This window comes from Lagenorhynchus albirostris, chromosome 15 (genome assembly GCF_949774975.1).
Source record: "Lagenorhynchus albirostris chromosome 15, mLagAlb1.1, whole genome shotgun sequence".
NCBI classification, from domain to species: Eukaryota; Metazoa; Chordata; class Mammalia; order Artiodactyla; family Delphinidae; genus Lagenorhynchus; species Lagenorhynchus albirostris.
This window is the reverse complement of record NC_083109.1, coordinates 80,577,247-80,590,146: the sequence shown is the minus strand read 5'-3', so window position 1 is coordinate 80,590,146 and position 12,900 is coordinate 80,577,247. Positions and strand designations below refer to the sequence as shown.

General features: G+C 44.1%; 2 long non-coding RNA genes across 2 annotated transcripts; one reads left to right on the top strand and one right to left on the bottom strand.

The window, feature by feature from the left end:
- The first annotated feature begins 86 nt into the window (after nucleotides 1-86).
- On the top strand, nucleotides 87-3,361 carry LOC132505857 (uncharacterized). Its single transcript, XR_009535564.1, has 3 exons — nucleotides 87-280; nucleotides 800-884; nucleotides 3,045-3,361. It is a non-coding gene; the product is annotated as an uncharacterized LOC132505857 (long non-coding RNA).
- A 1,478-nt stretch (nucleotides 3,362-4,839) lies between these two features.
- LOC132505626 (uncharacterized) lies at nucleotides 4,840-6,206 on the bottom strand. The gene is made up of 2 exons (XR_009535473.1): nucleotides 5,652-6,206; nucleotides 4,840-4,992 (listed from the first exon to the last, which is right to left on the bottom strand). It is a non-coding gene; the product is annotated as an uncharacterized LOC132505626 (long non-coding RNA).
- Nucleotides 6,207-12,900: the final 6,694 nt, after the last annotated feature.

Here is a 12,900-nt window from a genome sequence, read left to right as displayed (position 1 = left end):
CGCTGCGCAGAGCCAATCGCTTCACGTAGCCGCCGCGAGCCCGCCCCTACCCCGTCCCCCGCGCCGCCGCCGCGGAGCAGCGGGGATCACTGATGCGCATGCTCCAACAGGTCCTTTTCGTTCGCCCGCGGTTCGCAGGCCGCACGCGGTGCCGGACCTGTCTTCAAGCCCGTCTTCCCGGGTACCCTGCGTGTGCCTCCGTGTACGGAGGCTGCCTCACTAAACTCTGAGACTATGTCTTGGTGGTTAGCCCCCAGACTGAAAACAGCGAAAAGAGAAGGTGGGGAACTGGCCATGAATCACATAATTTTAGGGACCAGTATAACCCTCCCTCGCTCCCCCCCCCCGCCCCAGTTCTCCCCTCCCAGATATCTAGGACCCTAGAGGCTACGTGATTTTTCAGTGCCTGCAAGAAAATCATAACTAGTACCAGGGTTTTCAGGGCCCCGGCTGACTCTTATAATGCAAGAGGAAAGAAAACTGATATGTTAACTATACACCCAGGACTGGAATACATAATAATGGGGGGTGCTATCAATGGGAATTTAAAGAAAAGCAGTTGCCACTGCTTGCAGAGAGGGTCCAGTCTTCTAAATATTATTTAATATAGCATCCTCTGGGTGTACCCAAGGGGGAAAGGCCTGCCATGTGGGGTCATGGACGGTAAGGAGCTTGGCAGTGAGAAGCAACAAAGCATGGAAAGGGGAAATGCTGCACGCCACTCTGGCATCTGTGTTCTGTACAGTGATGGGACTGGGTAGGTAGTGATTTTCAAATTTCTTTTTACCTTGACCCACAGTGCTCCAGTACACATGTGAATGTAAGTTCCATGAGAGCAGAGACTGTATCTTGTTTATCTGTGCATCTCCAGCTCCGAGCACAAGGTAAATGTTCCAGAAATATTCGTTGAATAAACAGGAGATAAAGCCGACAATAGTAATGACGGCAGGGCAAGTGCAGGGGATTGTCATCCAAATACCTTTCACATTTGCAAGGCCCCTTGATTTTTTTTTCTTTCTTTCCTCATAATAGCCTTGTGAGTTAAGTTGGCAAGTTATTCTTCTCTATTTGGCTTGGACAGTTGAAATTATTGTGATATGAGCTCAGTAAACTTTGAGAGAAACCTCAGTTTAGGGAACTGACTCCATAAGAGTCAAAGAGAAGAACTCACATTCATTCCAAGATGTATTGAGCTGCTACTTTTGGCTGGGCTTTGAGGTAAGCAGAGAGGGTAAAAAGATGTACAGAATACGAAGCAGATGGGTGAAAAGAGGACTGAGCACAAAGGGCAGCTACTAGCAAGGCAGGGAATATAAGAAAGCCAAAAGGGCATTATTTCTATCAGGATGTTACTTCCTTCGGGTGGCCTGCTGCCCCTTATCCGTGTTTGTATCTGTTGCAGTTCTTGGCACAGGCCTGGCACGTGGCAAGAGCTCCATCAGGGTTTGTTAAATGTATATTTGTGGGGGAAAAGGAATGCCTTACTCACATGGCTCAATTCTGTGCCAGCGAAGAGATCCTAAGTCTGAGTTTGTGTTTCTCTGGTCTAGTTAGCATAGCCATCCACCCTGGATCACAGGGATAAGAAGTAGTGCCTGTTAATTTTACATCCAAATTATGTTTCTCCATCTTCTTCAAGCAGCATCCAAATGCAAACCATTGTCATCTCTGCCTTGGGAGACACTGACAGTCAGCTCACTGGTCCCCTGCATTCATTCTTGCCCCGTTACTGTCAGTTTACCACCCAGCAGTCAGAGGGACCTTATAAAAACACAATTCTCAATTTATCTGGAACCCTTTAATGCCTTCTCATTGTTCTTAGAATAAAGGCCAAAATCTTGTAGCGAAGCCTCGAAGGTCCTCTCAAGTCTGCTCTGTGCTTACCTCTCTGCCTCATCTCTCCATCACTGCCTCTCCCTGTTAGGCCTTCTTTCAGTTCTGAAACCCCCAGTGGCCACAGGCCCTCTGCACATGCAGTCCCCTCTATCTGGAATATCTTTCCCCTCTCCCTTTGTTTATATGGCTCATTCATTCATCCATTCATTCAAGATTTAATTAATTCAACAAATACTCATTGAGCACCTGCTATGTGCCGGGCACTGTTTAAGTGCTAGGGATCAGTGCTGAATAAAGTTCTTGTTCTCATGGAACTTGCATTTTAGTGGGGAAAACAGAAAAAATACTTGAACAAGTAAATAACTAAAAACATAATAATGGCAGGAGTTGAAAATGCTCTGAAAACAAATAAAGCAGAGGAAAGGGATTGTGAAAGAAGAGGATACTATTGGAGGAGAGCTCAAAGAAGCCCACCCTGGAGAGGTGACACCTGGGCAGAGAACTGAAGGGAGTGAATGAGCCATGCAGGTAAATGGCGGAAGAGCATTCCAAGCAGACGAATGGGCAAGTGCAAAAGCCTTAAGGAAGGAACGCACACGAGTTGTTGAGAAAATGAGGGCAGAGAGGTAGCCAGGGGCAGATCATGTAAGGCCTTGTAGACTCTGGGAAGGAATCTGGATTTAATTTGATGAGTGATGGGAAAACACTGGAGGGTTTTGGGCAACACAGTGAAATGATCCGTCATAAAGGAATCCCTCTGGTGGCTGCTGTGGTGGCCCAGGCAAGAGGCAGTGGTGACTTGGTCTACCGCCGCAGCAGTGGGGGAGAAGGGGTTCAGGGTATATGGTCAGAAGGGAGAGTCAGCAGGCTCTGCTGATGGATCGGATGTGTGAGAGGGAGGTAGGGTGACAGATAGGTTTGTGCCCTGAGTGACCTGGTGAGCTCCTACTGACCCTCAGTTCTAAGCGCTAAGGCTCTTCCTTAGGGAAGGCCTTCCCTGGCATCCAGACTAGGTGAGGTCTCCTGTAGAGAGGCAGAGCATTACCAGTCCTACATTTTCAGAATATAAAACGATAACCCGCTCATTCCTTTCTTAGTTTGCCCTGTGTTTTTGTGAGCCACACAAGTATTGGTTTGGGTATGGTAATAACATCTGCCAGGAGCCAGAGACTTTATTCTGCTCTTGTCTCTTCTTTTCCCCCATAAAGGAATGCTCACACATGACCTGTGGTCCAAAACCATACCAGGAAGGTATGAGCTCCATTTGATCCATAAGGAAACAGAGGCTCAAAAAGCTTAAGTCATCTGCCCAAGGTCACAGAGCTAGAAGTGGAGGAGCTGGGATTCAAACCCGAGTCCTGCTTCAGCTTCAGTGATGAAGAGTCAGTTAAAGAATAAATAGAAAGAAAGGATATGACAAGTTTGTAAGTACTCTCTAGTTTTTCATCTTTAAAAAATGTAGGTGTAAATTTGTAATTTTTTGGTTTTGCATGGTAGAGGACTTCCCTTAAGCAGTAGATGAATGAGGAAGGAAAAATTCAGATTAATTCAAAACAGGCAAAACAATCCTGACAAACCATTTTTTTAGTAAAATACGGTAGTAAAATTGACAACAAAACCCCCCAAACCACCACCAGTGCTGCTGAGATTGTTGTAAAACTGGTTTCTGCCTCTTGGCAAGCGGCCTGTATTTTTAGTTCACACTATGTGTTAGTTTCTAATTATTGTGTGATGAGCTGATAAATGCCACCCTTCTGTACTAGACTGGAAGCGACAGGAGGGCAGGGTCTGTCTATCTTGCTCATCTTATGCTCCTGGAGCTCAATGCCTAGCGCCAGTAGATACTCAATTTGTAACTGTTGCATAAATGGATATTGTTGTTGCCATGATTAACTTTTTGGAAGAGAATCAGGCAATATATAGTAAGAGCTATAAGATAAAATATTATTTAACTAGTAATCTACTCCTGTGAGGAAAAAATATTCAACAAAAGCCAAAAAAAAAGAAGAAAGAAAGAAAAGACATGAAGATATTCATTCCTTAAAGAAGATGTGGTACATATATACAATGGAATATTACTCAGCCATAAAAAGGAACGAAATTGGGTCATTTGTAGTGACGTGGATGGACCTGGAGACTGTCATATAGAGTGAAGTAAGTCAGAAAGAGAAAAATATCGTATATTAACGCATATCTGTGGAATCTAGAAAAATGGTACAAAAAGTCAGAAAGAGAAAAATATCGTATATTAACGCATATCTGTGGAATCTAGAAAAATGGTACAGATGAACTGGTTTGCAAGGCAGAAATAGAGACACAGATGTAGAGAACAAATGTATGGACACCAAGGGGGGAAAGCGGCGGGGGCATGGGGGTGGTGGTGTGATGAATTGGGAGATTGGGATTGACATGTATACACTAATATGTGTAAAATAGGTAACTAATAAGAACCTGCTGGGCTTCCCTGGTGGCGCAGTGGTTGAGAATCCGCCTGCCGATGCAGGGGACACGGGTTCGTGCCCCGGTCCGGGAAGATCCCACATGCCGTGGAGCGGCTGGGCCCGTGAGCCATGGCCGCTGAGCCTGCGCGTCCGGAGCCTGTGCTCCGCAATGGGAGAGGCCACAGCAGTGAGAGGCCCGAGTACTGCAAAAAAAAAAAAAAAAAAAGCCTGCTGTATAAAAAAGTAAAATTCAAAAAAAAAAAAGATATGAATACCTCTGATCTAGGAATTCCACTGCCAGCTATTCATTAGTGAGAAACTTGCACAGGGGTAAAAAACCCTCAAACTGGAAACAACCCAAATACCTTTTATATGAATTTAAGAATGAATACTTTATGGTATATACACATAGAAATGAATATAGAACATTGAAAATGAATGAAGTACAGACACATTTATCAACATGGTAAATCTAAAAAAATGTAATGCTGAATAAAGAAAATTTATTGAAAAAAAAGATATTCATTCCTGCATATCTGCGAAGGTAAACAAACAAAAAAAGCACCAAGGAATGGTTTTATTAAATGATGGCGCACCAATATCACGTTACATCAATATAATAATAAACAGCCTTCAAGTCATAGTCATCTGGATTCTAGGTCTGTGGCCGATAATACTCAATACAAAACAAAGTATGTACTTCTCAAATTCAGTCCTGTGAGTGGGCAGAAAAGAAACGGACATTTTTTGTTGGTGGAACTAAAACCTAGAAGTGGTACTTGGTGGCAGATTCCCTCCCTTGACTACACCAGAAATTGGAGCTTGTTCTGGACAAGATGCTGGCCTTACAGCATCTTGTCAGTGGTCAGCCCAGGAGAAGTTCTCAGCAAACACCCACTAAACAGGGTTCCACTACTTGTGTTCTTCCAATCTTCAGTGATCTGTCTCTTCTACTTCCCACTTTCATCTACTATTTAATTAGTTAGGAAGTCCTATCAACCGCAAATTGATTTATTCATCCATCCAACCAACATTTGTTAAGGGTCTACTGTGTACCAGGCACCCTTCTAAGTGCCGGGTAAGAGAAATGAACTAAACAGACATAGTCCTTCCCCCATGTAAGTTACATCTTAGTGGAAGAGAAAAGACAGCTAACGAATAAATACATAGGCAGAGGTGATCTCTGCCTCCGTTCTGTCGCCATTCTCTAACAGCCTAAACGTGTTTTCCTCCTCCAACCCAGCCTGGCTGCCAGCTGCATTTTAAAGTGCAAATCAGACTTATCGTCTCCTGATTAAAATACCGTCTAGACTACTCAGGACATTGTTTAAATTTCTTATGCATACGAAGCCCTTCAGGATCGCCTCTGCTTACCTCTCCAGCTTCATCTCCAGGCACCCACGCACCCTGCACACGGAGAGTTTTCGTGGGACGGCCACCTTTCTTCCACCCGGAATGTTCTCCAACCGGAGATCTCCATCCACCAAACACCTGAGCCCCTACGTGGCCCGCAACCAGCAGCCGGGCTCAGGGCCGTTACCCTCCGGGACATCTTTCTTCTATCCGGCCCCCGCGCCTCCAGCCCCTAGGAGGTACAGCATTTATCACCTAGTCCTACAATCCTTTATGTGGACAGGGGCCGTGTCTTGTTCATCTCTCTGCCAAAGGGCAGACACCCAAGAATCGTTCGTGGGGTGAATGAAAGAGTAACGGCAGGCGTTCTAAAAAAGACGCTAAGAACCTCGGAGACGTTTGCACTTCCGGGTGGCGGTTCGGTCGGCACCCGAAGATGGGAGAAGTGGGTACAGGCACCTCCTCAGGGGCTGCTCTAGGAGAAGTGCTCGGTGATCCGGAGGATCCGGGGAGCCCCGAGGGGGAAGAGCGCGGCGTCTGCCTCTGCGCAGTAGTCGCCCTCCGTAGGGAGGCGGAGCCGAGAGAAGCCTGGGGCGGGGCGCGGGAGGGGCGGGGCGCGGGAGGGGCGGGGCGCGGGAGGGGCGGGGCGCGGGAGGGGCGGGGCGCGGGAGGGGCGGGGCGCGGGAGGGGCGGGGCGCGGGAGGGGCGGGGCGCGGGAGGGGCGGGGCGCGGGAGGGGCGGGGCGCGGGAGGGGCGGGGCGCGGGAGGGGCGGGGCGCGGCGCGACTGAGAGGTGGAGGCGGCGGTGCCGAGGCCTGGGAGCCTCGAACCTCATAACTCTCCCTTGTGCCCTGGGCTGAATGAAGTCCTACTTTCTAACCCATGCCCCAGCGAGGCCCACTGTAAATTAAAATTTACCTGTTGCCTTCTTTAGAGGCTGTCTTGGCTCGAAAGTATGTGATGAGTGCACACAACGTGCCCATGAATCACCTGGGATCTTGTTAAAAGTGCAGAGTCAGATTCAGGAGGTTTAGGGTAAGGCCCAAGATGTTGGGTTTCTAATAAGCTCCCGGAGGACGTTGCTGTGGATTCTCCAACACACTTTGAGGAGCAAGGGTGTGAAACAGTGGGTTTTTTTGTTTTTTTGGTTTTTTTTGGCTGCATTGGGTCTTCGTTGCTGCGCGCGGGCTTTCTCTAGTTGCTGCGAGCGGGGGCTACTCTTCCTTGCGGTGCGTGGGCTTCTCATTGCGGTGGCTTCTCGTTGCAGAACACGGGGCTCTAGGTGCATGGGCTTCAGTAGTTGTGGCGCGGGAGCTCAGTAGTTGTGGCTCACGGGCTTTAGAGCGCAGGCTCAGTAATTGTGGCTCACGGGCTTAGTTGCTCCTTGGCACGTGGGATTCTCCCCGACCAGGGATCGAACCCATGTCCCCTGAATTGGCAGGCACATTCTTAACCTCTGTGCCACCAGAGAAGTCCCGAAACAGTGGTTCTTAAATTCGGTCCCCCAGATTAGCAGCATGGGCATCACCTGAGAATTGTTTAGAAATGTGAATTATCGAGCCCGGCTCCACACCTGCGGAATTAGGATATCTGGGGATGGAGCCCAGCAGTCGGTATTTTTACAAATGCTGTAGGTGGTTCTGATGCACGCTGGAGTTTGAGAACCACTGGACAGCGGAAAAGTCAAATTGAGCCTCATTTCTCTATAGACTTATGACTGTGATCAATTTGCCTTATCTAGTTGCTTAACTAGTTTCATCAGCTGAAAAATCAGGATGAAAATACGAATGCCTTCCTAGTGAATCTGTTATGAGGAGGGAACATAAGATAATGATTGTAAAGCACTTGGCACACATAATAAACATTTTATAATAGTTATCAGAGCCTAGAGAGCTTAGAATAATTTCACTAGTGTGACAGGGGCAGAAAAAGACTTTAAAAGAAATGAGGAATGGGGGGAGGTGTGGTAAGCATATGGAGAAATGACTTTACTCTTTCAGGCCACTAAAGTGGAAAAGACAGGGCTGCAGTGGTAGTTACCACAGCAATGTTACCTCTCAGCCATAGTGATTATCCATAAAGCCATTCATTTAGACAATGAATAATTTCATTTAATTTATTTGGAGTGCCTCTTCCAAATGAGTGAGTTTCAGATGGCAATAACAGACAAAGTTTCCCCCCGCCCCCCGCAAACAACAGATGTACCTTAAACTATTTAGGTGTGATTTTCCTACTTGTCTGTTCTGGGAATGACATTGCCTTTGCTGTTTACCACTTTGGTCTTAGGATTTGGAAAAGGGAAGGAGGCAAAAATCAGAAAGAGGCAAGAGAAATTTCTGGATCAGTGAGTTTTTATTCAGCAATGAATTCCAGCTGCCAGAAGAAGAAGTAGAATATCTAGTCGAAGGGAAACCTTCCCAACACATTTTACATTTCATCAGCACATTTTATCAGCATTACCCTGATACCAAAACCAGCCAAGGACACCACAAAAAAAGAAAACTACAGGCCAATATCCTTGATGAACATAGATTCTAAAATCCTCAACAAAATATTAGTAAACTGAAGCCAGCAATACATTAAAAGGATCATAGACCATGATCAAGAGGGATTTATTCCAGGGATGCAAAGACGGTTCAACATCCGGAAATCAATCAACAAGATACATCACTTTAACAAAATGAAGGATAAAAATCATATCATCATCTCAATAGATGCATAGAAAGCATTTGACAAAGTTCAACACCCATTTATCATAAAACTAACAGAGTGAGTATTGAGGGAACATACCTCAACATAAGAAAGCCTGTATATATGAAAAACCCACAGCTAAAATCATACTCAAAGGTGAAAAGCTGAAAGCTTGTTTTCTTTTTCTTTTTTTAAAGTGAATGGTTTTTATTATTTTTAAAAATATATTAATTTAATTTATTTATTTGGTTGTGCCAGGTCTTAGTTGCAGCTCACGGGCTCCTTAGTTTTGGCATGCAAACTCTTAATTGTGGCAGTGGGATCTAGTTCCCTGACCAGGGATCGAACTCAGGCCCCCTGCTTTGGGAGCACAGAGTCTTAACCACTGTGCCACCAGGGAAGTCCCTGAAAGCTTGTTTTCTAAGATCAGGAATAAGACAAGGCCACTTTGGCCACTTTTATTCAATGGTATGGAGATTCCTCAAAAAATTAGGAATAGAAGTACCATGTGACCCTTCTATCTCCACTTCTGGGTATTTATCTGAAGAACACAAAAACACTAATTCAAAATGCTATCTGCACCTCTGTGTTCATTGCAGCAGTATTTACAATAGCCAAGATATGGGGGAATGGATAAAGAAGATGTGATACATACACAATGGAATACTACCAGCTGTAAAAAAAGAATGAAATCCTGCCATTTTCGGCAACATAGATGGACATTGAAGGCATGCTAAGTGAAATAAGTCAGTCATATATAAAAAGAAAGATACACTGTACACATATTCTCATCAGTAGGACCCTTTATGGTCATCTGAAGGCTTTACTTTGTCTATTTCCAGGCTCACAACTGCTGAACTGCCTTTTTCTGTATAGTTTGCCAGGATTATCTGAACAGCAGGGAGTGTAACAAATTGGCACATTATAGGAGTGAAAACGTTTTATACATTTAAATCATTAAACCCTTATCTCTATTCTCTTGATCTTGACCAACAACGTGCCACCGAGCTTACACGGCTATAGGGAAAATAAAAGGGCTGCATCTCTCTAAAGATAGGAAGCCCCAGTCTGGACATAGGGCTTTTGTTTTCAAAGAAATCAGGTCAATTATCAGAGGACCTATCTGGTTAGCATGGAATTTGTTTTAAAATGATAATGATTTCATTAGGGTAGTTGAGAAATAATATTTTCACTAAACTTTTTTTTTTTTTTTTCACTAAACTTTTGAATCCCTCTCCGCCTGCTGAAGACCTAGGGTATAACTTCCTCATATCTTATGTCATCTATTTCTTCTATAATCTCAGTCCCAGGCTCACCGCCTGTGTAAAACTCACTCTTCCTGTTGGGTCTCTCTTTTACTCTCATGCTACAACCACAATTGCAGCACTTATGACACCAGATGTGTGGGGTTTCCCACACCGAGCAATTCTCTGTGACACCAGCTGGGTGTCCTACCATTCAATTCAGTTCTGATGCTAGAGTTAGCACAGACCCTGCAGGTGACAGGCTCAGTCCCACAAGACTGGCCCCCCCAACTTTAGATGCCAGGCTCAAGTGATAGTTCCCCAGTTTACCTGTAACTCCTGTCTGACTTGGCTACAAACTGAAGGTTCCCATGAGCATCCCTCCTTGGATTCGACTCTGCTAGAACAGCTCACAGAACACAGGCAAACACGTTTACCAGTTTATTATATAATAAAGAATACAGCCAGATGAGAAGATACGTAAGTTGAGGTCTGGAGGGGTCCTGAGCTCAGGAGTTTCTGTTCCCTTTGAGTTGGGGGTGCACCACCCTCCTGGCACATGGACTTGTGCATTAACCCAGAAGCTCTGTGAACCCCAAACATTTGGGATTTTTAGCGAGGCACCCTCATGTAGGCATGATGGGTCATTAACTCCACTTCCAGCCCATCTCCCCTCTCTGGAGAATGAGGGTGGGGCTGAAAATTCTAGGCTTCTCATCATGTCTTGGTCTTTCTGGTAACAAGCCTCTCCTTCAGGAACCCACCAAGAGTCATCCTATTAGAAAAAAAGACGCTCCTATCACTCAGGAAATTCCAAGGGATTTAGGAACCCTGTGTCAGGAACCAGGGTCCAGCACCAAACATCAGAACAAAAGATGCTCCTACGCTCCTAGTGCTTTCATTAAGAAATTACAAGGGTTTTAGGAGCTCTGTGCCAGGAATAGGGGGCAGAGACCGATACATTTATTTTCTATTATTTCACACTCCCCTAAACAATACTAGCATGATATTAAAAATAATCCAATTTATTGAATATTCTAGATTATTATTCCGATTTCTCACTTACATTGCTTTATTTTCCTGGTTGCTACACTTTAATTTCACACATGAAGTCAAACTAATTAGTGTATGAGGAGAGTATTATGGCAGGTCTTTCACTGAAAGTTGTGAGTTTTTTTCTTTTTTTTTAAAGTGTGTAGTTTTATCACTTTCAAGTACTGTAAATAGACCTGGGTTAGTATTAATTAATAAAAACCCTTGAGGGTCATTTTGTAATAGGAATGTTCTTTACTAAAGTAGTGACTATTTGTAGATAAATCAGTATGAAAAAAGATGCTTGGAAGTTGTCAGCTCACTTAAATAATTTAATTATTCCCTTGAAACCTGTGTAGTATAGTGAGAAGGCACCATCAATTTCTGATTACCTGGGGAAATAGGAGGAGGTGACATAGGTCACATTTACTTTAAGATAGTAATTAAACAAAACATGATGCAAAGTATATTTTTAAATGTAAATGTTTTTCATTAAAGCATTCATTGTTTTTACACATGTATTCACACATTCATTGTTCTATAGACATTATTCAAAAGTATAAAACACCCTTTTTTTAATTTCATTTATTCAATAAACTATGCATGATTCATGCAAAATGATCGTTAGTTTCAAGCCTTTTTCAGTGATTTCCTCCTCATAAGTATGAACTTACACAATGATAGAGCAACAAAATTAGCTGCTTTGACACCTACTGTTGAAGAAAGCAAAAATATTTATTGCAGTGCAGGGGTAGGTACAAGATTTCTAACCATAATCTACCAAGAGCTGCAGGAATTATTCATACCCTGAGCTAAATAGCCACAATCAGTATTCTTGTTAAGTGAAGTTTCATTTGTAAAACACCTTTTAAAACACAAGTACAAGGAGTTCCTGGGCAGTCCAGTGGTTAGGATTCGGTGCTTTCACTGCCGAGGCCTGGGTTTGATCCCTGGTCGCGGAACTAAGATCCTGCAGGCCACTTGGCCAAATAAATAAATAAATAAAAATAAAACACAAGTACAATAGTTTGAAAACCAAAATATTTTTTAAAATTTCATAAATTGCTTGACAAAGAAATAGCCACGCTTCTAATAGTTAGAATAGTTTGCTATCTGTTTTGAGCTGAGCTCTGTTTTTATAAGAGGAGAATGAAGTTGGTCACTGAACACACCATCCTCTTTGCTCCCTAATAGTCCAGCAGACATCCAGGGTCCTTGACCTGGGGGTAGGTGACAGTATCTACACTTGGGCTTTGAAAGGGTTCGTGAACTCCACAAAATTGTATGTGGGAAAAAATGTATACACATATATGCAAATACACTTGGGGGAGAAGAACGGGTTCATAGTTTTCAAAAGATCCTAAAACTAATAACTATAGGAAAGCAAGGACCTTTGTACGTCATGGGGCAGGGCTCCATAAGACACTGGGAGAGCGTGAGGGCCAAGTCAGAAGAATCTGTTTTGGTTAACTGGGGAGGCCTCATGACAGAATTGTGGCTGCTGGCTCTAAATCCCTGCAGCCTGGTCATGGCTGTGCCCTGTAATCCCGGCCCCTCCCGGGGGCTACGTCTCCGCGTTGCTAAGGAATATCTGAGATGAGTGGTAGCTGGGTAACTCTGCGAAGGTCCGAATTTAATCTGTAGTTTTAGGGTGAATTGGGAGGATGCCGGTGTGATGAGAGCTGCATGTTTGTTTCATATCTAACGTTTAGAATTTTATAGCAGGAATGAGCTGAAGACCTTTAATCCAGCCACTCGTGTTTTAAGTGAAAAAACGAGATTGAAGAGGTGAAGTAACGTTCTCAGAGCTCCTAGGTCTCCTGGTTCTCGGTCCACAGCGGTTTTCCTATGCACTAATATTTCTTTTGATACGTGGTAGATCAGCTTTTTAAAAAAGTAATTCTGACGCACAATCATCTGTTTCTGGTAAAAAGTTAGGTAGCTCAGTCCTTCTTGAAGAAGAGTGTCTGCGTGAGCTAGATTACTCAACATGTTCCAGTCTCGAAAACATCCCCTCCCACCACTTGGAAGTGTTCAGATGCTAGAAAGGATGTTCCAGAAGGCCAGCTGTGACTAAAAGCTGAACAGAGGCTGCTTCCTCTGAAAAAAAATGAGATCATATCAAGCTGGGCAAATCTGAGAGCCAGCTAAGGCATTGAGCCTTCCTAAATGTCAAAATTGTGAAGGTATTTTTAAAACATTGGGACTCTTACTGATTTAACAGCTGAGAGAAGATGAAAGCAGTGGAAAAGCCCAAAGAACTTTGGAGTTTAGATAAATCTGTATGTGCTTGGAAGCTCTTTG